This window comes from Myotis daubentonii, chromosome 2 (genome assembly GCF_963259705.1).
Source record: "Myotis daubentonii chromosome 2, mMyoDau2.1, whole genome shotgun sequence".
Classification (NCBI taxonomy): Eukaryota; Metazoa; Chordata; class Mammalia; order Chiroptera; family Vespertilionidae; genus Myotis; species Myotis daubentonii.
Window position 1 is genome coordinate 48,126,716 of NC_081841.1, and position 25,325 is coordinate 48,152,040.

General features: G+C 41.2%; 1 protein-coding gene and 1 long non-coding RNA gene across 4 annotated transcripts in view; both read right to left on the reverse strand.

Annotated features, from left to right (window-relative positions):
- The window catches only part of SLC38A4 (solute carrier family 38 member 4), a 67,363-nt gene extending 43,028 nt beyond the window's left edge, over nucleotides 1–24,335 (reverse strand). The window contains exon 1 of one of the 3 annotated variants that reach the window (XM_059682657.1): nucleotides 24,315–24,335. The gene's annotated coding sequence lies outside the window, so the exon portion shown is untranslated. Of the gene's footprint in view, nucleotides 1–17,667; nucleotides 17,907–24,314 lie in introns of those variants that run through there. The other 2 variants (XM_059682658.1, XM_059682656.1) reach the window with 2 other exon arrangements.
- Nucleotides 7,454–8,667, reverse strand: LOC132226092 (uncharacterized). Its single transcript, XR_009451006.1, has 2 exons — nucleotides 7,712–8,667; nucleotides 7,454–7,652 (listed from the first exon to the last, which is right to left on the reverse strand). It is a non-coding gene; the product is annotated as an uncharacterized LOC132226092 (long non-coding RNA).
- Nucleotides 24,336–25,325: the final 990 nt, after the last annotated feature.

Sequence of the window (25,325 nt, forward strand, 5' to 3'; positions counted from 1 at the left end):
TTGTATTTTTGTAAACCTGTCATCTTGCTTGAACTCGGACCCCCAACAGTATCTTGAGCTGTGACCCACTAGGCTGAGTGGCTAGACTGGGATGAGACAGGGCACAAGCGAGGGAGAAGAGCACTCAGCAGGCTCTGTAAGGGGAGGCGCTCCTAGGAGGTGATACCACAGACCTATGCTGGGAAAGAAGCAGTGTCACTGATAATGAGTGGTCTGCTAGGCTGGCATTTTCAGTATCCTACTCAGAATGTTGAAATAAGAAATGCATGTCGACTATAAAGTGGTCTTCAAAGGAATTTGACCAGAGTGAGAAATATATAATAGATAGTATATATGTATATTAGAGATTAAAATTTCTTAATGGACTTTTTGGTGACTGCAATGAAGGATTCCTGAGTCAGGTCTCCCAATGAGGAGGTAGGTTTCCGCCTGGGGTGCTTGCCTCTCCTGCTGGTCTGTAAGCAGTTCCAGGGCTGGGCCCTGCTGTAGTCAGAGCTCCGGGGCACTTTGCTACAAGGGTCAGCAGTGCCCAGCATGGCAAGGTTAACTGAGCTTGTGTTGCCTATGGGTTGCATGAGTTGGGAAGTCCAATTCCTGGAGGGCTGGGGATAAAGTTGGTAGCACACTCTTTCTTTAAATATAGAAAAGCTGACTCAGAAAAAGTAAATGTCTTGACCTCATTCAGGAGGACCACAGCAGAGGGGATGTCTGGGCAGAGGGTATATTAGTAGGTTTGGGATGGATCCAAGCATTCCAGACAGCCCATTTAGATTAGTGGTGAATAATACCTTTTGTCTGTTTACCTTGATTAGCATTAGGCCATGCCTGGTTCATAGTAGGTACTTTATAAAAGTTGAATAATGCAAGTCTTTAATAAAGGCACTGATTCAACCTGTACCTCCAAAACAATTCTTTAGAACTTATTTAAGGGTTTCAACAAGAAACATTCTAATAAGTATCCCAATTGGTGGATCCCGCCTTGTATAAGTAGTCCCTTCTTAGGCTCAGGGCCCACTGTGAGATGGTAAAGTTCATGCTACATGCAAGGAGCCACTAGTCCCTGTATAGAGACCTGCCTTCCCGAAATCCTAGACAGTAATTACCAATCACGTGTTCAAAGAATATTCAAAGAATAACAAAAGCATGGCAAAATTATATTATAGTAAGATTTTAAAAGCAAGATACAAAATCTAATAGTAATATGATCCCTGTGCTGTTTTTAAAATTATGCATACGATATATAAAAGCATTTGCAAAGGAAAAAATGCCTGAAAGAACACATATCAAAATATAAATAGTGGTTATTTCCAGATTGTGGAAATGTGGATAATTTTTTATTTTTTTCTCATCTTTATTTGTCAACTAACCTTTAAAAAGTATCAATTGCTTTTACTCCAAAAAAAAACCCACAGTGTTATTTTTTTTTTAAAGTAGCAAAACCAAAGAGTTCCTCTCTTAGGTTTTATAACAATTGTTAATCAATCTCAGACATGAGCAACTAGCTAAATCCCTATTTTTAATGAGAATGCTTCACATGTTTGACCAGCAACAATCAACTCTCTTAAAACATCTTCAATTCTGAGTGGGCACTTATGAGTTATTTAAAATCTACATAAAATTATATATGTCCAGTTTGTTCTGGAAGATGGATTGTTTTTTCCATCAGCAAGAGGTACTCTAATAGATTTCAAAATATTGTTGAGAAAAATGGAGATTTTAAAATATATTTGGAGCCTCAATATTTGTTCATAATGCTGTGAGATCATCAATTTTTATGATAGCATAAGGAATAATCCTCATTTATTCATTCAATACGTATTATTGAGCACCTATGTGTCAGGCTTTACCGGAGGGGCTAAGGCAAAAGAGACAATAAAAAAAAATAAGACACAGTCTCTGCTCTCAAGAAACTCTGGTCTCTCACTCTGCTGGAGTGTGGTAGGTGACATGCCTGTGGGAACTGTCGGGTAGGAAGTGTGGCACCCAACTCAGAGTGAACAGTGCAGAGAAGACTACTGGGGAAGGTGACAGCTGGGCTCCGACTATAAGAATAAACAGAGCTGGCCAGGAGCAAAGGGTTGGGGAGCAGATCAGATGTTAGAGGGACAGCAGAGCAAAGGCAAGGAAGAAGGAAGCAGCTCCTGGCCACCTGGTGTTCCTGGAATGCTGAGAAATGCGACTGGAGAGGTCACTGGCGGGACCACGGGGTGTTTGGGTGCTATGTCTTGTCTTTGTTCTGTCAGTTCAAATCAGTTCAGAAAAAAGACCAGGCTAGGGTGCCACACAGAGCTCCAAATTGCAGATAGGTGAAGAGAATGTGCTTATTTGTTAACAACTGTGATAATAAAGGATACTGCAAACTAAAAATTATCAGGGTAGCAAGAGGCAATTCTTGCCTGCACCGAGTCCTTGGAGAGAGTATCTATATGGGCCGAGTCTCTACTTTGTGCTTTGACGTTTAGAATTGTTGTATTATAATTTAGCTACGGACAGAAAAGTTCAGGTCATGAGGTATTTTGCTTCAAATAATGTAAAATACATGAAAAAGGAGCTAATTACAAGACTAAAAAAAATTGAATTTTTAACTACAAAAATCTTGGTTCTTTCTCTAGTCCTTCCTAGATATTTGAAGGTTATTTTTAAGTTAGACTCTAAGGTTCAACATATTTAAACTTTTCTTCATGATTTAAAATACATCTAAGTAAAGATTGATGCCGAAGCCGGTTTGGCTCAGTGGATAGAGCGTCGGCCTGCGGACTGAAGGGTCCCGGGTTCGATTCCGGTCAAGGGCATGTACCTTGGTTGCGGGCACATTCCCAGTGGGGAATGTGCAGGAGGCAGCTGGTCGATGTTTCTCTCTCATCGATGTTTCTAACTCTCTATCTTTCTCCTTTCCTCTCTGTAAAAACTCAATAAAATATATTAAAAAAAAAAAAAAAAAAAAAGATTGATGCCTAAGTAAATCATGAGTAATTTACTGAATAACATTAATGTCTTAATTTGCAAGCATTTATAGTCTCTAAACCTTTTTTATAATGTCTAATGTAGTAGAAGTCACAATTGGAAAAATAGTATTTGCTTTATTTTTTATTATTTTTTAATTGATTAAGTTATTACATATGTGTTCTTATCCCCACATTTCCCCCCATCCCCCCGCCCTTCATTCATGCCCTCACTCCCCTGTTGTCTGTGCCCATTGGTTAGGCCTATATGCTTGCATATAAGTCCTTTGGTTGATCTCTCCCATTTAGCCCCACCCTCCCCTACCTTCCCTCTGAGGATTGACGGTCTGATTGATGCTTATGTAAAATCATACATCATTATAAACGTATTTGCTTTATAATGATGTATGATTTTACATGTGCATAAGACAATCTTATTGGTGCACATAGTTTTGCTAATGCCCTTGCCTAGAGTTTAAAAGGCTGATGGCACATCCTTTGAAGCTTGCTTAAGATTTTTAACATTAGCTTTTTCAGAGGAAGCCTGAGAGCTCACTTTTTCATATTGATAGTCTCTCTATTCACCCCTTCTAATCGATATCTTCCAACACCCAAAGGTTCTAAGTGGCTGAACAGGGTCTTCCTCCTTCGCTATGCTAACATTTAGCAGTAGATTTCCAGTCCACAGATTTGAGTTCAAGTTCTAACTCTGTCACTCACTAGCTATGGAACTATCAATAATTTGGTCAACTCTCTGGGCCTTCATTTTCTCATTTATAGAGTATATAATTCCCGGGTTAAAAACAGAACCATTGGGAGAAAGAAATGAAATTCACTCATTCATTTATTGAGGATCTACTATGTGCCAAAAATACACTTATAAACACTATAGGTCAAACTGGCAAAATAATCATTTCTGTATTCATGCGGAGCTTCTTTTGCCACTGTTTGGACTACAAAACTTAGAAATGTAATTAGGTGATAGCTACACTTAATAGTGGTAAAAGAATCAACGAAGTGGTTGTCCAATAGAGGCATGTTGGACATACAATTCTGATAACACTGTCATAAAATTCTGATTCTAAATATTTCTTCATCAATATTTTCACCAAAGTTAAAAGGTGAACAATGGACTGAAATATCTTTAGTCTTTTTTTCTTTCCCTTTCCTGTTTCAATCAGTTAATCAAGCAAGTAATCACCATAAGTAATTACTGAGCATTTATTATGTCTGGTATGATGGTTACCAGTGATTCTATGACTTCAGGCTTTCCTTCTACTTGGAGACATCTGCCTCTGTTTTTTTTCTGTCTGGCCGTAAGCTTTAGAATAACTGGGGAGCTATAAGTTGATTTGACACACAAAAGAGTTCTGTCCACATCTACATACGTATACAGTATATTACATAGTATATGTTACATATATGAAGAAAGAGATTGTACTGTTGTCTACATCTATATCTATTAGGAGTAATAGTGGGGGTCTTTCCTATTCAAAGAAGCTCAGCCTTTATCCTTTGGTTCATATGCTATGTTCCAATAAGTGCAGTTTGTTTTCTCACTGTGATTCCAAATTCTTTTTATCAAATATGGGGCTGCCCTGTGAAATGGAGAGCACATTGGAGTTCAAACTCAAGGGTACAGATGTGACTCTCATCCTGCTGCCTACTGAGAGTCGTTAAACAGGACAGAATTAATCCCTCCCTCCCCTGCACGCTTTGCTGTTGTGCAACATGCTGAACTAACATTTGCCTATAGGTCTGCCTTCTAGACTTTGAAGTCCTCAGGAGCAGACACCGTGTCTTGTTCAGTATAGCACGGGGTCAACTAGTATAGATTCTGGAGCTCAAGTGACTAGACTTAACTCTGATTCCCATCACTTATTAGCTGTCTGGCTTCGGGCTAGTTGTTTGCCATCTCTGCACATCCGTGTCCTCCTCATCAGTAAAAAGAAGATAATAATAGTGCCTACCTCACTCTGCTATTATGAGGACTAACTAAGTTAATATTTGTAGAGCATTTAGAAGAGTGTCTGGCACACATAAACATTATGTATTTGTTACACGTGTGTATTTAAAGAATTGTCTCCAACATCAAAACCTAATTATGGTTCCTATTTAGTAAGTCTTCGTTGAGTAAGTAAAATCATATAAATATTTTGGAATTCAGTTTTCTCTTTAAAATTGGGTCTAATAAAAGCCATTATACAAAGTTACTGTGAGGGTTAAATGAGATCATGGACATTTACGCATTGTAAACATAAAAGGTATTTTCATTACCATTCATTCATAAGGGCATTATGGCATTAGCAAAATTGGTCATAGAATTAAATTTGTTTCAAAGTCTTTTGCTCCGGAGGTGTATTGCCACTGTTCAATGGACCATTATTTCATTTGTTAAACTATTGACCAGTGCTGTAGAAAGGCTAGAAAAACGACAGATTTTGACCCTGACCCATGGAATCTCAGAAAACAACCACGTAATAAGACATGGTTTGCAATGTGTTTGTTTAACGTTAACCAAACTGTGAAGTTGAACAGCACCATGGTGCATATTTACCCCTGAACCTGTCCTCAGAGCCAGTGTTTAAACATGAAAATGTGCTGGCAGATTCGGGGGGATTTGGTTGGGCTCCCTATGGTAATTTTTCTTTTCAGTCAGATTGACAAACACGAAGACCCAAAGATGTACCAAGGCACATTTTCCAAATGCCAAAGTAAGTGACCTACATTTTGCTTACACTCTAGGATTTCAGATTGCGGGGCATTTTAGTACTCATTTTCAAGTTGGCCAGCCACATAATTTTGATCTAATCATAGTTTATTCAAGTGTAAAACCCTTTGAATCATCCATGGATTAGTGAATGGATAAACTGGAAATATGAATGGATGACTGGCTCTCTTTGGGGCAGCTTGCTGATCAAATAGGACTGTATAATTGATGGGCATTTTCCATCTTTAGGTATCTTAAATATAAGGAAGTCTTATGAGCATGCATATATACTGCTTCTCACTAATTTGAGGTTAACCTGGACAACACTGCTTAGAATTCAAATTGACGTCTGAAAGTCTGTAGTGTTAAATCCTTTATTAGGTCCAGCACGATTCATTGTCTAAAATTTAGAAATGAGGAGACACATATGCAGGTGTTTTCAAATAGGAAGCTTTATAGAAATTAAAAATAACATTACTTAAAAACCTTTAGTGTTGTTATAAAATATTTTATGCTATTTGAGAAATATAGCAGTTTATTTACCTATTAGGTGGTATGGGTAAAAATGGGGATAAATATAATGCTGATGGACATTGGTGATGTCCACTCTGGGATTTTACATCATTTTCATCTCTTCCCCTTTCAAACAGTTGGTCTTGTAGTTGCTGACATGCTGAATTGTTCTCTCAGGAGTGTAAATCTACTGACATGAATAAGTGCCTGTTTTCCTCCTAAACAGAATAATATTGAAGTACGTTTATTACGGAGGTACAGATGTCTCTAGGCTTAGTACCTATCCAGAGTACTAAGATTCATGGTTTCAACAATCCAGCTTAATTGGTATAAGGCAAATTTGGTTTCAAAAAGTCAGTAACACAATTTGGTGGTTGGATAATAATAATTAGTCTGCTGAATCATTCAATTGTCTAATGTGTAATCATCTAGACTAGTTTTCCTGAGGCAATCATTAAGTAAACAAGATTTTTATTACTCCCAATCGACAGGAGCAAGAACTGCATATGAAATAGAGAAAATGAGCTTCAGTGGGCTCTTGAAACACCCCCTAGGATTTTCCTCTGGTCAAAGTTTGGTCACAGGAAACATTATTTAAGTATTTCTTTATTAGTCAGCATTACTTATTTTTATCACATTAATATAAGGATTTAGAAATATGTGGCAAAAAGATGAGACACATCTTTAGATGTCCTCTCAACAGAGAAACCTCAGGATTACCTCAGTAAACTAAGTCACCCCAGCTATAGTGAAAAATTTGAGGCTCTGTTTATTCTTTTCCCCCTAGGACAGTGATGGCGAACCTTTTGAGCTCGGCATGTCAGCATTTTGGAAAAACCCTAACTTAACTCTGGTGCCATGTCACATATAGAAATTTTTTTATATTTGCAACCATAGTAAAACAAAGACTTATATTTTTGATATTTATTTTATATATTTAAATGCCATTTAACAAAGAAAAATCAACCAAAAAAAATGAGTTCGCGTGTCACCTCTGACATGCGTGTCATAGGTTCGCCATCACTGCCCTAGGACTTCAGCAAATAAAAGTGCTCATGTGTATTATCACAAATATTTAGATATACCCATGAGAAATATTTAGGTATATATTTATTTCTTTTCAATGTGTAGAAATAGATGAGGTCACATGACTCTGGCACATCAGTTTTCTAAAATGTTTAAGAAATAACTTTCAAAGCTCTGCATGATCTAATCACACTCAGGTATTCTATGTTGTTACCGCTGAAATTATTTGAGAATAATTGACACAGATGTACATGAGATGGTATGCCTGTATTGAGTACATTTGGGTGGGGTGGGAGGATAACTTTTCAAGAATTTTAAGTAGATAGAAGGTATCTGTCTTACTCTCTATATGTGGCTCTATGAATCTTGAGTAGATTGATAAATTAAGGCCTATTTTTATTTTTTATTCTATTACTCTTTTCTTCCTTCCTCCCTGCCTCCCCTCCTCCCTCCTTCCTTTCCTTCCTATTTTCTTTTTTTTTATTATTATTAGTTAAGGTATTACAAATGTGTCCTCAACCTTCCTATTTTCTTAATTTTGCACAGAAAAGCACCATATTAAAGAAGGAAAGTGTATTCTTTATTTCCTTTTCTGCAAGTCAGATAGTATATGTAAAGAGCTTACAACAGGGCCTGGGATATAGTAAGAACTAAGTAATATTAATTGCTGTTGTTGGTTATATGTATATTTTTAAATCAGTGAACCGCATGAAATAGCCTAGGTACTTAATATTTTTATAAAAATCTATTCTTAAACAGTCAGTTGTTTTTATTCAGAAGAATAATTATCATATATTAACTAAACCACAATTCAAAAATTTCATTTTGTATTCTTGGCTGAAAACTAGATGACAAATTTAATTCCTAGGCAAACATTCCAGGAATGGTTCCCAAACTTCTGTTATTTGCAATATTCACAGATTCCCAGGAGATATAGCTTCCTTTAGTGGGCCCCTTAAAATATTCATCCACATGGACATTAGTATTTGTTGTCTTGTGTTAATTTGTTATGAAGTTACCATTCCATGTATATGGAATCCTGAAAATATACATATTTATAGCAGAAATAATGATACGGTCTTGATACCTCCAGTGCTACCTCAGTCTGATGCAATGTCTATTGATTCTGGTCTGGTACTCAATAAAATATACAAACTTGCCATAGCAACCACTGCCACATGGTCTTATATGTGTTTTTAAGTTAAAAAGAACCTTTTTAAAAAAAGAAACATACAGAAATATGTTAGTTGTAAAGGTACAAATTAGATATTTTGCAAAATGAAAATGTGTATGGTAATAACATTTCCATAAAAAACCATAAGAATATTTGTAAATATAATGTTTCTAAGTACTTATTATTATTTACAAAAGGAATCTTAAGTGTGTAGTATATTTGGATGCATAACAGTGACTCTGGCAAAGAATGCACAACCATAGCAAAGTAAGAATGTGGGTTAAAGACTGTCACTTTATAAAAAATACTAGAGGCCAGGTGCACAAAAATTTGTGCACTCGGGGTGGGGGTGTCCCTCAGCCCGGCCTGTGCCCTCTCACAGTCTGGGACCCCCCGGGGGATGACCACCTGCTGGCTTAGGCCTGCTCCCCGGGGGATTGGGCCTAAGCTGGCAATCAGACATTCCTCTGGCAGCCCAGCAGCCCTAGGGGGATGTCCACTTGCCAGTGGGGAGCAGACCTAAGCTGCAGTTGGACATCCTTAGCGCTGCTGAGGAGGCAGGAGAGGTTTCCAACACCACCGCTGTACTGGCAGCCATCAGCCTGGCTAGTGGCTGAGCAGAGCTCCCCCATGTGGGAGCGCACTGACCACCAGAGGGCAGTTCCTGCATTGAGCGTCTGCCCCCTGGTGGTCAGTATGTGTCAAAGTGACCCAGTCATTCCCAGTCTTTCTGCTGTTAGGGTCAGTTTGCATATTACCCTTTTACTATATAGGATAGAGTCCTGGTGCACAGGTGGGGGCTGGCTGGTTTTCCCTGAAGGGTGTCCCGGATCAGGGTAGGGGTCCCACTTGGGTGCCTGGCCAGCCTGGGTGAGGGGATGATGGCTGTTTGCAGCTGGCCACACCCCCTTCAGGGTGGGGGTCCCCACTGGGGTGCCTGGCCAGTCTGGATGAGTGACTGAGGACTGTTTTCAGGCTGGCCACACCACCTTTAGGTTGGGGGTTCCCACTAGGGTGCCTGGCCAGTCTGGGTGAGGGGCTGAGGGCCGTTTTCAGGCTGGCCAGCGACTGAAGCTCCCAGCCTCTCCTTTTTTTCTTTTATTCTGGGATTTATTTACCTTCTATACTTGAAACTTTGTTGCCGTCACTGGAGCTGAGAGCCGGCTCCTACTCACTCCAGCTCTGAGACCACGGCCTGCTGAAAGCAGGTATCTGGGGTTTGTTTAGTGTCTGTAATTGAAACTTTGTTGCTTTTGGAACTCAGAGTCAGGCTGCGGCAGGCAGGGAACCTTGGCTTCCTCCATCACTGGAGCAAACAAGCCTCCTGCTCGCTTCAGCTGCGTGGCTGCCGGCCGCCATCTTGGTTGGGTTAATTTGCATATTGTGCTGATTAGCCAATGGGAGGCGTAGTGAAGGTATGGTCAATTACCATGTTTGTCTATTATTAGATAGGATGATATGTAAATATAATGCCTTATTTTTATTTTGCTTAATGTTTTCTGAATATGTTTGTTAAAATTGAACCTTGAGGAACCTGAAACAAAACCACTCTGAGATACCTATTTCTAAAGAACAAGTATGAAACATTTCTTCTATTTTTACTGTGCAAAGTGATTAGTATTCTATTATCAGGTGGGCAGGTGACTAGGTCTTCTTTCAGTCTCAATATCCTATATATAACAAAAGCCTAATATGCTAAGTGTCCAATCATCAGGTCAACCAATCAAAGCATAATATGCTAATGATATGCTAAGGCTGCTCAACTGCTCACTGTGATGTGCACTGACCACCAGGGTGCAGACGCTCCAACCGGTAGGTTAGCTTGCTGCTGGGGTCTGGCCGATCAGGACTGAGCGAGACAGGCCAGACATGCCCTGGGGCCCTCCTGTGGTCCCTCCCCAGCTGGCCAACCTCCTGCATCCCTCCCTGGCCCCAATCATGCACCAGTGGGGTCCCTCGGCCTGGCCTGCACCTTCTCGCAATCCAGAACCCCTCGAGGGATGTCAGAGAGCTGGTTTAGGCCCGATCCCCAAGCCAGACCAAGGGACCCCACTGGTGCACGAATTCGTGCACCAGGCCTATAGGTAGGTATATTTGGTGGCTTAAATCCCATAAAATTTGAAGCTCACCACACTTGACTATTTCCTTACTTTTTCTATTCAAAAAGTTGCTGCCTTCATTTATTTTTCTCAGTTAATTCTGATAGAGAATGAAGGAGTAAAAAAAGTACATGTGTTTTTTAATTGCTTTTCTAAATATTTCAAAACTTAAAATACATACAAATTTAGAAACTCAGAAATTCATATATATATAATATTAGTTTTATTGAAAAAAATACAAAGTGGCACAAATTAGCTTTTTATTTCAATTCTGAGCAAAATTTATGTGCAGGTAATAATAGCTCAAAGGTATGGGGAATATAGAATAACCTCTCACCAGATGAGAGGATCAAATTCCTGAAAGTCCATGACAAGAGAATTCCAGGTTGAGTAACTTAACAGCTTATGGGGAGATATGGTTATAGGGTTGGGGCTAAGCTTGTGTGAATCTGTAAAATATTTTTACATTCATAGAAGGAAAAATATTACCAATGATATTGCTACATATTTTAAATTGGTAATAAGAAATACAATTAAATTTCAACTTTTCACCTTTAGTTTACTAAAATGCTTCTAGAGTCTTAAATTTTGCTGTTGCATAGCTAACTGCAGTTAAAATTTAATTACTATTAAATAAATTACTTAAATGCAACACTAATGAAATAATAGAAAATAATTCACAAAGGTCAAGATCCTTAAAATTTATTTTCTAGTATTACGGCTAGTGTAAGCATAAGTCATTAAATTCTCCTGTCTTTTCAGTGATGGAACAGAATAAAAAGAACTCAGACTACAGTTAAAAGCTAGTAGACTTTCACCTTGGAAAATAGGGCCTGCATGTTCATCTGACATAACAGCAGGGAATGCTTGTAGGTATGACCTTCATAGTCCATCCTAGCATATTTTCTTATGAGATAACTGAATGGTTTAGGTCAGTGGTCAGCAAACTCATTAGTCAACAGAGCCAAATATCAACAGTACAACAATTGAAATTTCTATTGAGAGCCACATTTTTTAAACTTAAACTATATAGGTAGGTACATTGTTATTAACTTAATTAGGGTACTCCTAAGGCTTAGGAAGAGCCACACTCAAGGGGCCAAAGAGCCGCATGTGGCTCGCGAGCCGCAGTTTGCTGACCATGGGTTTAGGTCATTCCTCTTCTAGGAGTCTTGTCAGCTATGGGTAGACTACAGGTGCATGTCAAAGAGTTTTGCCACATGAGAACCTTAAAGGCAGCCTGGGTAGATCACAAAACCTATGAAGCACCTCTGCGTGGGTGGTATTTTCAATCATTCCGAACCATTTCCCCAAATATTAAATATTTCGTATATAATAATAAGAATAATATAAAATAATGAAAATAATATTTAACATAAAATATTATTTGCATGCTGAATTTTTTTACTTCAAAACTGACTTGTTTTTAGGCGAACCAGAATTACAAAATGAGAAAAGCAAGTGCTTTGTTGTTCCTTAGACATTGTTTTTTATTGAGTTTATTGGGGTGGCATTGGTTAGTAAAATTATAAAGGTGTACAATTCTATAATATATTATCTGCAGTTGTATTGTGTGTTCACCACCTTAGACATAATTTTTGATGATCCTTGGCAAAAGTGTTACAATATAGACCCCCAAAATGAAATGCTTCATTACTTAGCTTAGGTAGAATGATAAACTTCATTTTTATTTCTTATTATGGAAATTTTCAGATTTATACAAATGTAGATGGAATACTATAGTGAAACCTCACATATGTAATATCTAGCTTCAAAATTATTAACCATGGCAATCTTATTACATCTAAACTACCACTCCTCCCACCATTATTTTAAAGCAAATTCCAAATATATAATTTCCTAGTAAATATATCCTTATATAATAGGAACAGAAAAGTACTTTTAAAAAGTAGTCATGTGGCACAATTGTTAAAATCAAAACAACCCCTACTGTTTACTGGTGATGCCTTTCAAACTTAGAGAAAGCTGAGTAAGCACTGGGTAGACCAGTACACATTTTGAAACCTGACTGAAGGGGCATTCCAGGTCAGTCAGGTTCTATCAGGAAGAACTGTTAGGTAAGTCATTGAAGATTTACTGAGGAGGAAGGATATTTGGGCAAAATGTAGGCCCTCAAGAAAATGAAAATCCTCAAGGAAACAGGCAAAGGAATGACAACAAGGTACAATTTTTCTTTAAAAGAGAAGCAATTTTATGAGATTGAAGAAACACAATATTCAAGTTTGAGAATGACATTTTAAAGGTTGTATAAACAGAAAAAATTCAGAATATGGGAAATTCTATAGGACACATGACTTGGTTTCATCATCAAGTAAATTGTAAAACAAAACAAGAGAGAGAGAGAGAGGAGGGGTGGTTGGTTGAACCTATGGATTAAAACAGACTTAAGAGACATATCAACCAATGAGTTTATGAACCCTGTTTGGATTCTGATTCAAACAAACTAAGTGTAAAACAAAAAAATAGAGACAATCAGAGATATCTGAACACTGCCTGGAAATGTGATAACATTAAGGAAATGTTGATTTATTTAAGGTGTAATAATATTTTAGTTACGTATTCTTCAAGACTTCTTTACCTTTTTGAGATTCATACTGAATCATGTATGGATCAAATTATATGGTGACTTGGAAATAATCTAGTAATGATTATGATAGGAGTAGCAGGGAAGAGAGGTGTGGGTAGAGAAGAAACACAACAGACAAGTATTAATAATTCTGGAAGATGGGTGAAGATGGAGTCTCATACTATTTTTTTACTTTGGAATATGTTAGAATTTTTTCATATTAAAAAAGTTTAAGCTTCCTAGTTTAGAACATATATATTTCTTAATATTCCTCCCAAAACTTAGAAAGCAGAAGGAAGATCCTATAAATTCCTTCAGCCAACTAGAAGTTTCTATTAACAAGAGCTTTTGAGTTTTGCCATTATAGTTGACTTTAACAATGGTGAACCTAAGGCACTCTGAAACATCAAAAGATTAAATTATGTTCCAAAAATTATGTAACAACGAGTTTTTCTATATCCTCAGCTAGACAAGGGAGACTTTTAAGCAGAATTTCCCTTTTCTGTGCCTGTAAAATTTATACATATCCATGTGCACATGTGCACCTCACTGAAATTTTGAAAAGTTCTGAAACACTTGCTCATAAAGCTCCAATCATCTAACAAAGAGCGATTGTTTAAGGGTGGCCTTGGGACAGGATGAAATCAGAAGCTGCATGGGACTGCACGCCTCATCCCAAACCCAAGCCGCCTCGCTATCTATTTAAAGTATTGCCTGTTCTGTTTGCAATTGCATGCTGTGGCCCAGACAGTCATTTTTAGATCTGTAATTCAAAACACAAAAGGGATTTGTTTAGACATCAGTGTTACCAAAAAACTGCTAATGGTTATGCCCTTGGTTTGATTGAAGCCATGCTTCAGTGAAATATCAACCAATTTGTAGGGAAATAGCAGAAAACCTATGATTTTGTATTTGTAGATCAAACAACCAGTTAAGTGACATTTTCACTCTTCTAAGCCTTCAGGTTGTGCTTGTAAATACTTCAAGGATAGAGGATTCATCATGAAGCTATTTTAATTACTCTTAGATGCTAATATCTAGCATTTGTTCCCTTCTTTATAGAAACTCATTCATCATTTGATTACCTCTTACTAAAATAAAATCTCTGCCAAGCCACACATATTTCTATTCTGTCTAATTTGGAAAGAATCATTCCATTTCAATCTGTTTGTGTCCAATCTCAGTGGGTGGCAACTGGAGATTCTCTCTTCCAGGTCGATGGGTGTAGAGGACCCTGCCCCTTCTTATGACAGCAATTAGGGTTGACAGACACAGAGAAGCCTAAACAATCAAGTTTTATGATCTGCATCCTCCACTCAGACCATAGTGCTGTTAATTTTGTAAAGTCTGAAATCTCATTTTTAAAGTTCTCTTGAGTAATCATCATATTCATGATAGCCCAGCACTGTGCCAAGCACTTCATATGTATCACATCAGTAATACCCTCACCTTTCGGGGAAGTGAATTATTATCCGCATTTTTCAAATGAGGCAACTAACACTCAAAGATTGAGTAACTTGCCTGAAAACCAAAGCTGGTGAACGAATAGCTGAGCTAGGACTCACACCCCCATATCTGACTGCAGAGCCCCCTCCTAATGATATTCCATTACCATTGGGAACCTTCTCTGTGCTGGACATGATTCCTAACAGGAGCACCATCTGGGAGACATGGGAGTGAACTGAGAGCTCAGCATGAGAGCGAGGGCAAACAGCAGGTTTTATGGAGGAAGAATGGTATGACTTCAGAGCGAGGAGAGGGTTCCGGGCAGGAGAAATGGGAGCAGAAGTTTGGCCACAAAACAACTAGAGTTGGCTTTAGCGCAAATGGCATGTTTGTAGAGAGTCTGGCTGAGGTTGACCTTGACGGCCAGGTAAACGAGTTTAAACTTTATGGAATTCTGGTATTTAAAAAAAAATAGTGTTAAGCATTGTGTTTGGTTTCATTCTTGCAAGTGTGAATACAGCTATATTACCCAGTTGTTTGAAAGTAAAGCTAGGACTTGATTTTTGTCTACATTGACATAGTACATAAGGCATTTCTGGTTCACTTTTCTTTCAGAAAAACTCTATTTCTTCTCATTAAAGAAAAAGTTCAAAAGGCAAATAAACCTTCTCATTACCCCTTACAAAAACAATGCCTGTGAGGTTGGAAGCCATAACCAGTATGTTTACATTTCCTGTCACCTTCCCCCACCTCCACCCCCACCCCCGCTATTGACTATCACCGTTAGTCAAATAGGTAAACAGCATAACATCAGCGAGGTCCACAAAATTCAGGGGGCCTTTTGTTCAGTCACCCGTTTACAGAGAACTGTTCAGCCCTTCAAGATGACAGGGCTGTGTCATCTGCCTCACCACATGCTGAGGGATCTTACAGCCCACAGCCGGGGGAGAAGACCCAGAACAGCCTGCAAAGTGACCTGAGGTGTCTAATGTTTACACAAAACAAATCACACAGACAGCACATATGATTCTATTCCGTTTCAAAAGATTCAGAGAAGCAATTTTGCCTATGAAAGGAGTTATAAATTACTTTAGCTATGTCAGTTCTTCGAATGTTTAGACTTTGGACCAGCTTCCCCTACCTACCCTCCATCCTCTGGAAGGGTCTGGGACAAGCGCCATTTTTCGAATAACAAACATCACTAAAATGAAGACCTAGGGCAGTGTCTTCAGTTAGACTTGGGTCCAGTAAGGGCTCCAGACTGATTGATATGATTTCATGAATTGACAATACATCTCTGAAAGCTCAAAATGTGAAATTCTAAAAACTCTAAGGGGTGTTTACACTTGCTGATAGCAGTGGGTATCTTATCCTCTCCTCTGCTTGAGAGGCAGGATGGTGGGGGGAGAGCTCTCCAATGGGTGCTGGCTAAAGGGAGGGCTTGCACCTAGCTTTTCCAGGAGCTATTCAGAACTGATGCACATCCCTGACTGGTTACAGCCACCAGAGTCCAGAGTCCCCATGCCTGTGAGAATTCAGGTGAAGAATAACATTCTCATTTTAAAATCCAACTTAAGCCACCTCTGGGAGAGGCTTCTCCCACTGGCAAGTAGGTTGAAAGGACAGAAAAGTATAGCACTGACAGTCTCTGGACCTGTGATGGTTGCCCTGGGACTGAAGATGCTGTCTTGACTCTCTGAGACCTGTGTCAAACTGGACAGCCACTTGCTGTCATTTCCAGCCATGCCCCTGTCCCTGACTTATCATCTCTGTGACTGAACATAGACTGGCAGGGAATTTCCTATAACAGAGGCGTTATTTTTATTAATTTTTAAGAAATATAAGTTGTCTTAACTAAAGGTAAGATCGCAGAATAGATTATCATATGGGTGTGGAAATTTTTAAAGGTGCCAGATTTTATACCTTATTGTCCAAATACATACTTATCTCTGCCCTGTTCTGTTTCTTCTTCCCAATCCTCCACTGGCCTCTGTGTTAAATGAAGGTGTAGTTTGTACACCCTTTTGCCCCAGCGCACACTAGTTGTCATTTTGAAGAGGAAAAACTTATTCAAACTTTGTCCCCACACTTTTTACATCACCATAAGTGATGTAAGTATATCAATTTAGAGAGAAAAAAATACCATTGAATAAAGTCAAGCAACTGGAATACTGCTTGGCAATAAAAAGGACCCAGCTATTCATACAACCTGAATCTCAAAAACATTATTCTTAATGGGGGGGGGTGTGTCTCAGAAAGGTTACATGCAGTATGATACCATTTATGTAACATACTATACATACATACATACATACATACATACATATATACATACATAGATGGAAAACATCTGGTTGCCAAGGATAGGGAGAAGGAGGTGGTTTTGACTAAAGGGGTAGCAGGAGGGAGATCTTTGTGGCTGTAGAATTTCTATATCTTGGATGTGGTGGTGGTTACACTGTATGTGATAAAATGACATAGAAACTATACATACATATAGTGCCAAAGTCAATTTCCTAGTGTTATTGTAAGAAAATTATGTCTGAGGAATCATTAGAAGAAACTGAGCAAAAGGCATTTGGAGCCTCTCTGAGTTACCTTTGCAACCTCCTGTGAATCTCCAATTACTTCAAAATAATAAGGGTAAATACATATGCCAACCAACTGTGAGGACTGCTGTACAGCAGGTGTGACTACAGCACAGCAACACAGGCCAAACAAGTGTCAGGTACGTTTTTAAATGTGCTGTTACCAAAGGGCTGCTTCAAAGACAGAAAGGAATAAAATAGTGATGAAATGTGCTCTCAGGACTATCACCGCCCTGCTTATGTAATGCTCTGAACCAGTGGCTGCTTTTCAGGCATTCCCAGCGCCAGGCTTGAAACACGAGCCCCGTTAGATAACTTTAGCACTCAAGGTCGGTTTGGTCATAGAGTTTACAAGAGCATTCGCATCCATACGCCACATTCCTCTGATATGGAAACATGCCAGAAGGACCAGAGGCTGTGTGGCCACCCGGAAACGTGGCTTAAAACAGAAAGGGCTACTACAGCCTCCTTCATGGAGCCTCCCACTTCCCTCCTTTTTCAGTTCTTCGCTCCTTCTCCTTTCAAGCTCATCTCATTCACTCGCCCGGCCTCTCTGGCAAAGTCAAGCAAACGCAGACAAACCTGTGAGCAGTGCTGTGTCCCAAGGCGCTGGCCTCCCGTGGTCCTCCCTGCGCGCCAGGACGCAGCTCATGCTCCGGGCACCCGTGCACGCCCCGGTGGTGGCCCGCAGGACACGCGCGTCAACCCAGAGCCAGGCGACACCAGCAGCCGCCGCCGGGATGCTGCTGGGCGGGAGGACCAGCACTGCAAACAGAACAGCAGCTCCGCCAGCTGCCAGCCAAAGCGGCCTCTTGGTCAGCTACATTTCTTTTCTTTAACATTTTTATAGTACCGTGAGTGTACCCAATGTTATAAAATTATGCCAAAACAAAGGGCAAAGTCCTTGTCCTGAGGAGTATGCGATGTAAAAGGTGCCAATGACGCAAGGCACAATGACAGGACAAACACAGGGTATACGTGTGAAAGGTAAGATAGAATCGATAAGACTTCAATGGACCCAAAAAATGGAAAAGCCAGGTCAGAGCCCCGACTCCTCATAGCAGATAAAAGAAATAAATATTTGCAAGCAAAGCAATAGCAAAAGTAACATGTTTTGAGTGTTTATTACGTATCATGTAGTATCATCGAATCAATTCTGTAAGGTAGGTACTATTATGATACCTAATTAGAAAACCAGGATTTTAAAAAACCTGTTTAACAGACACTTCTAATGCTTCCAAAGTGCCAAATGTTAATCTTTACACATATTAACTCATTTCTTCCTCAAAAAAATCCTTATGAAATAGGAACTATTTCCCTCATTTTACAGATGAATGGAACGAGGCAGCCAGGTTAAGTGACTTGCCTAAGGTCACTCGGAGAGAATGTGGGAGCGCCAAACTTGATCGCAGGAAGGCCAGAGATAGAGCCCAGGTCTGCATCCAGGAAGACCAGATCTAGGATGACACTGGGATTCACAGCCACACGCCCTGACACCCAAGACTGCACACGGAATCTGGTGCAGCAGTGAATACTGAGGAAATAATTTAATTTGAAAATATTTATATTGACGGTCAACAATGCACAAATTCACCCTGCAAAGCCCTTAAACACTGCAATGAAGACGTGTCTAGTTGAAGAAAAAAAATGAAACAGGTTTTCCTTCCTCCCTTCATTCTACAAACAGGCATGAGTGTCTGTATATTCCAGGCACGATATGAGGGACCAGGGTGACAGCAGTGACCAAAAGAGACAAAAACAAGAGAAAACAGGAAACTGGAGATGCTGTTCGTTTCAATGATGGACACACATTAGGTTGATCAGGAGCAATAGTGGCAAGTAGCCAACAGGAAATAAGGGAACAGTTCAATCTTCTTATTTAGGAAATGACACTGTTGTGGACTGGATGGCTCTCCATATGTGTTATGCAGCCCTTTTTTCATTTCCTCTCTTCTGTTTCCTTCATTTTAGTTACGACAGCTAGAGGAAAACACATTACCAAAGAAAGTTTATCATGGACATATGTTAACATTTCAAATAAGGCTGCGGGTGGCAGAAGTACTAGTAATAACACAAATAACAGCTATCACATATTGAGTGCTTCCTATGCATCAGACATCAGTCTAAGCATCTTACACGTGCTAAGTCATTTCATCCTTATAACAATCTCATGAGGTAGATGCTCTTATGATCCTGATTTTATAGATGAAGAGATTGAAGCTCAGGAAGATTAAGGAACTTGGCTATAAGGCAAGGATATAATGCTAAAGAGTGGAGGACTTAGTCTATTAACTGAAATTAGGCTTGGGGTGATTTGCAGATTTCATTTACCCTTTGAATTCCCTTCCTAATAACAATGTAGCTAACAGTATTGTACAAGTGTGGGAAGGGTGACAAGGCATGCAGCCCTCTGAGCCTGGAATGAAAAATTGTTATAAAAGATTCCTAAAGAAAAAGCGACATTGGGGCATTAAGTTTTCAAAGTCTATTATCAAAAGCCAGAATCTTAACTGGCATAAATATCTATTTGTTATTCCATTCCCCATCTCACTTTATTTTTAATACCTTTTTACTTCCTGACTCCTCTATAACACACTGAAAATAAAATAAAACTATTAAAAACTAAAATAAGGAGAGAAATCTTTCCCCCTCCCTCCAGTTACCCCCCCAGGAAAAGCACAGAAGAGCATTTGCTTGAAAGTCTTTTTTCGTAATTGCGTGGATTGTGTCTATGCTAAAATAGAATATCCCCTGGAGAAACAGAAAAATAATTAGGTTTTTCCACATAGGAGACAATGAAACCTAGTCTGTCCATTTGAGTATGGGTTTTAAAACACTATCTAGGAGTCTAAATAACTATAGTTCTCTATTATAGGGCCACAATAAAATGATAAAATAATAAAATGCATTGCTAATTCCTGTACTGCAGGTACTCAAATAATGTGCTTTTGTCCAAAGTCATTTTGCAGGAACTTAACTCTTGTTTATATCAGTTAGCCAGCATTAAGATTGGTTCTATTATATGCCTTTTTGTTTAAAGTTGCAGAGCCTATCGACCACGTTAAGTGAGGACGTACTATATCCAGTCATTTTGTTCCCTATAGCACAGTTCTCTTCAGAGCTTCAAGGGAGGGGCAGAGCAATGAGACACTTGCAGAGAGAATGTGCAAAAAACCTCCTAGACTGCATGTCCCTCCCAGCCCCCTCCCTTGCACTCTCCATTTTGAGAACTGAACTCCTGTATTCCCAGAGTGGCTCCCATTTTTTTCTTTTCTCTGTTCAGACTGGTGTCTTTGTTGAGAATCCTCCCCCACTTCCTTTGTCCAACTAACTTTTATTTCTGCTTCAAAACTTAGCTCAGGCATCACCTAGTCTTGACGTGTTCTCTGATCCCTTTTCTAAGCCAGGTTCAGTGGCAGAGTACTCAAATCTGATTTCCCTGGCCCTTAACATGCTGTTAGTGCAACTGTTTATTCTTTCCCCCACTAGACTAAGTCACTTACTTCACAAACATTTGTTGAGCACCTAGTATTTGCACAGGACTGTGATAGGTGTCAGGGAGACAGGGATGAAAGAAACTTCCTAATACTGTTTCTGGAAGATAATGATACTCGATGATTGTCTGTGGGATGAATGAATGGAATTAGGTCATTACAGAAATAGGGGAAGGAAGACCAGAGGAAGATTAGCAGTCACAGGGAAGTAACTCGGCTTTTCCATTCTCCCATCTCTCACATCACACTCTGTTGTGCAACACCTTTCTAAGCTTCTTCTTTTCTTAAGCGTTTGTTCTCATAGTAGTCTCTCCTCCTGTTGTCTTTATTGGAAGCAGACGTTGACACAGGAGAGACATATCTGATGCCAGCACTGTTGCTTCCTAGCTGTGTGATCCTTGCTTGACTCTTTCCTTGATTTTTCTGAGTTTCAATTTCCTCCTCTGTTAAATGGAGATAACCAACAGCCTGGGGTACAGTATGAAGATGAAGTGAGATTCACATATGTAAAGGGCTTAGTGCAAAGTGTGACTTAGAGCATCCTCCTTCGCTTCCTTTGGTCTCTCCCTGGTGCCCACCCCTTACCCTTCCTACAGGGTGTCATCAAGGCAGGACAGCATGTGAAATAATCTCAGGTGATACATGGAAGCAATTTTTTAAAATGTATGATTATTTTGATATGTATTAAAATATGTAAATAGTCATTAAACCCCATAAAACTTTTGATTTTTATAGAAATCATTGCATTGGATATGTAAAAAGTAAAGAAGAAAAAGAGGAGGAGGAGGAGGAGGAGGAGGAGGAAGAAGAAGAAGAAGAAGAAGAAGAAGAAGAAGAAGAAGAAGAAGAAGAAGAAGAAGAAGGAGAGAGAAGAAGAGGAGTTTAGGTTTTAAAAATAGAAAATATCAGAAAGTCGGTACAAAGAATAGGGAGAAAAGGAATAGATGCCTGATAAACACTGATGAAAATGAACAAAGGCAATGACATAAGAGAAGAAAAATATTTAACACAGAGTCCACAAGCTGCTGTGTTTATTAAGCTTGCTTTCAGCGTTTGATAAATGGGCAGGTAACCACAGTTATACTATGCATGTCTCAAAAACCACTTGTTCAAGCAATCCAGTCTTGGGGCTGCAAAGAGTTAGTGTTTAGCTACATGATGGTGTTATTGTCTTTCTTAGGCTAGGATTAGTCTGTAATAGACCAAGAACTCAGCTTAGGGGCCCTAAGAAGTCACCTGTGCAGTTCTGTCCATGATAAAGTACAAAGTGAAAGAGAATTGTTCATTTACATTTAAGAATAATTAGTGTCCAAATAGAACTTCCAAAGATGTTCTCTGGTCCCCACACTGATCTGTGTCCCCATTTCCTGATCTTTAAAATAGGTATAATAATGGAATCTATTTCATAAGGTTGTTATGAGAGTAAGTGATAACGTAAAAGAAGCACCTAGTAATATAGAAGGAATAGTGTGTGTATATGAACCACTCTGATTGGTAACCTGGTAGAGCCTAGCTCCTAGAGCCCTGGGCATGGATGGCACTCTCTAGCACAGAGCTCCCTACCCAGCCTGCAGCCTGGAAAGCTATTCATCCCCTGATGCCAGTCTTCCTGCTTTTAGATGTTGGGGATAAAATCAGCTTAAAAGCTTCCTGTCTCTGAACTCAGATGGTATTGGGAAATTTGGGAAGAGCAGGTGTTTTCTTCAGTATCTCTGTCCTTATAGACTTCTACCAGGAACACATTTTTTTCCTGTAGCTTCATTTGTTAGAATGCGAGCGGATCTATTACACACACACACACACACACACACACACACACACACACTTATGTTCCATCTAAGACAGTCCCCCAATCTCACTGACTCTTTAGAGACTTGTTTGCACTGAGGGGAAACACATCCATGGGCTAATTTTCCCACTCCAACCCTCACCCCAGCCCCCAAAAGGAAATGTCTACAAAAGTCTGTAACCAAAGCTGAAACAAGCCCAAGCTATGACCTTGGCTACCAGGCCCAGGGGATTGTGCTCTAGGTGTAGGATGCTCTCCCTACAAGTGAGACATTTTAGTCAGAATGATTGATTGTCTGCGCTGTGCAGAAGCAACTACAGGTGAATATTGGGAAGTAGGCCATCCAGGGCCAAGGCCTGGCCGCTCTCTCCTCCCCATATTTAAGGGTGAGAAGCTGCATCTCTCCCAAGTGAATAACAGGGAAGGCAGGTCGAGGGCCTTGGGGAAGGGGCAGCCTTAAGGAGGGCCTGGCCCGGGTCAGCCCCCAGCTCTAGGGCCTCAGCCCCTTCACCTCTGCTCTCGGAGGTAAGATCCCCGAGACAGGTAGAGGGGCACCTTTTGCACTGAGGCTCAGACAGCTGGAGCCAACCTTCCTCCCGGGGCCAGCCTCAGGGCCTAAAGGCTCTGGGAGGACTGCGGCTGGGGACCTCGCAATAATCTCAAGGCTCCCAACTGCTTGCCCCTCACTTCCCTGCACAGCCCTGGCACCCCAAGGCTAAGTCTCCTTGGCCTGGGTTCCCCAGGTTAGCAAATTCAGCCCCTTTCTTCTAACCAAGTCTGCAGCTCGCTATGCAGCCCCTGGAGGGGTCCGGGCGCGCACATTAGGACACGCCCTGCTGAATCACTAAGAGGAACAGGGGGACTCGCGGGTCCCCCCACTCCGCGCATCCATCCTCCGCGGCGCCCACCTGTACCTCCAACAGGGAGGAGCCCCTCCCCGCGCGCCACCCCCCCCCCCCTCACCTCTAGTCTCTTGGACTCCGAGGTGCTCCCAACGCCCTCTCCCAGGGGCCCCCTGTCCATGCTTCCTCCTCTCCGCTCCATTCATTCTCTTTTCTCCATTTTCCTCCCACTCCCACCCTCTTGGGGTTTGGACTCCTATCACTCTTGCCTTCCCCCTCTCCCTCCACCTCCTCTCTCGGCTCCACAATTCCATCCCCTTTCCCGCTGGGCACTTCGCACCGGCCCTGCCTTCCTTCCAGCAAGACCCCTACCAGGCCTCCCTCGAAATCGCAGCCTCGGGCTTCCAACCCGTCCCGACCCAGCACTGCTCTGGCTTCCATCCTCCCTAGAAGGAGACTCCCCAGGGCTCCAGGTGCCGCCACCCCCCCTCCTCCCAACCCCGCTGGGGTGGCCCAGCTGTCAGGGACGGCGGGTCTATTTTAAGTCCTGCACCCAGTGCTCCCGCCCTGAGGACCTGGGCACCAGTCCCGCGACTCGGGTGACACCTTGCCAGCTCCACCCTGAGCTGCGGCAGAGCCAGCTCCCCAGCGGGTCGGACTCCTCCGATGGGCAGTTAGCTCGGCCGCTGGCCATGGAGCTCAAAATCCCGGCGCGGAGGGAATCCCGGGAGGGGAGCGCCCCACGCTCTGCCACCCCGTCCCGCCCCCGGGAACTGGCTGCCTTGGCACAGCCAGCTCTCCAGGGGCTCCCTCTGCCAGACTCCTCTACCTCCGTGCGTCCTGGTTACTTAATTCCCACTCAATCCGGTCATTAGCCTGCAATGACCCGCCCAGAGTGTGGTCCTTGGGGAAATAATAAGAATTTGAGGCTACCAACAAATTGTGAAGAGCCACAACGCCTGAGCTAAGCCCCAGACGAGATGCACACGTGTGCGGGTTTCCACGCGCGCTCGCGCACATACTCATCCCCGCGGGGATCCAGCCACAGGTTTGCACACTGACAAGTCTCCAATGCGAACAGAAAATATCAAAACGTCCACTCACCCGGCTCTTCTTCCGCCCCCTGGGGACTGGGCTCCAGGGGAAGTATCAGAAAAGGGCGGACGGGGAGACCCTATTCCTTTTCTTTTCGCCTCAGAGTGGAAATTTCCGTCATGTGATCGGGGGCAGCATCCCCAGTGTCGCGTTTCCTGAGGACCTTCCCTTCCAGCCCAGCCGCCAATCGCCAGGCGGCAACCTGATCTGTACACAGCAGCATCCTCCCAGGTGGGGCTGAGTTGTCCTTTGTCCCCCAAGAGCGAAGCCGGGAGCAAGAGCCCCTGCTCCCTCTCTCCTGGGTCCCCCCAAACAGAGAGAGAAGCTCTTCGTGTGACTGGGATTTTTTGTTTGTTTTTTGGGCGATTATGTTTCCTGAGTCAAGGCTGCATCTATTGGACCTGTTCTCTATGGGGTACATGTTGGTCTTCATTTTGCGGTCTGTCAGTCTTTCTGGTAGGGGACCAAACTTCCTCTGGGTTTGGGGATGTCACTCCTGAACTTCCCATCAGGGGGAAAAATAAATAAACACATGGGGAAGGGGTACAAATGAAAAAGCTGTCATTCACAGCTACAGTCTCCTTAGACCAGAGGAAAGTGGGGGGTAACACTTAGCCGTGGGGAGGGGCTTTTGTAGGGGTAGTTTTTTTTCCCCCCCTGGGAGTCCAGTATAAGCACAATCCTCCATGTGAAAAAAGAAATTAGGATATAATAAATGACATTTCAATTCTATTTGTTGAAGGCACTAACTACCATTTTAAGAAAAAATATTTCTATTTAAAACCATTTTCTGATGTTAACCACAGTTCTTATTTCAAAGAAAGCCCATGTAACACATATGTTCACGATCCCCTGTTCATTTAGCACTCACTTCTCATTCTTTAGGGGGGAAATATTCCCCTATGGAGACTGATTCCACACTTTAGCAAACTCATCAGGCAACAAAAATTACTTTTTGAATTCTCAAATGTCCAATTTAACTTTATTCAGAGGGTCTCACTGCTTGTTCATAAAACGAAT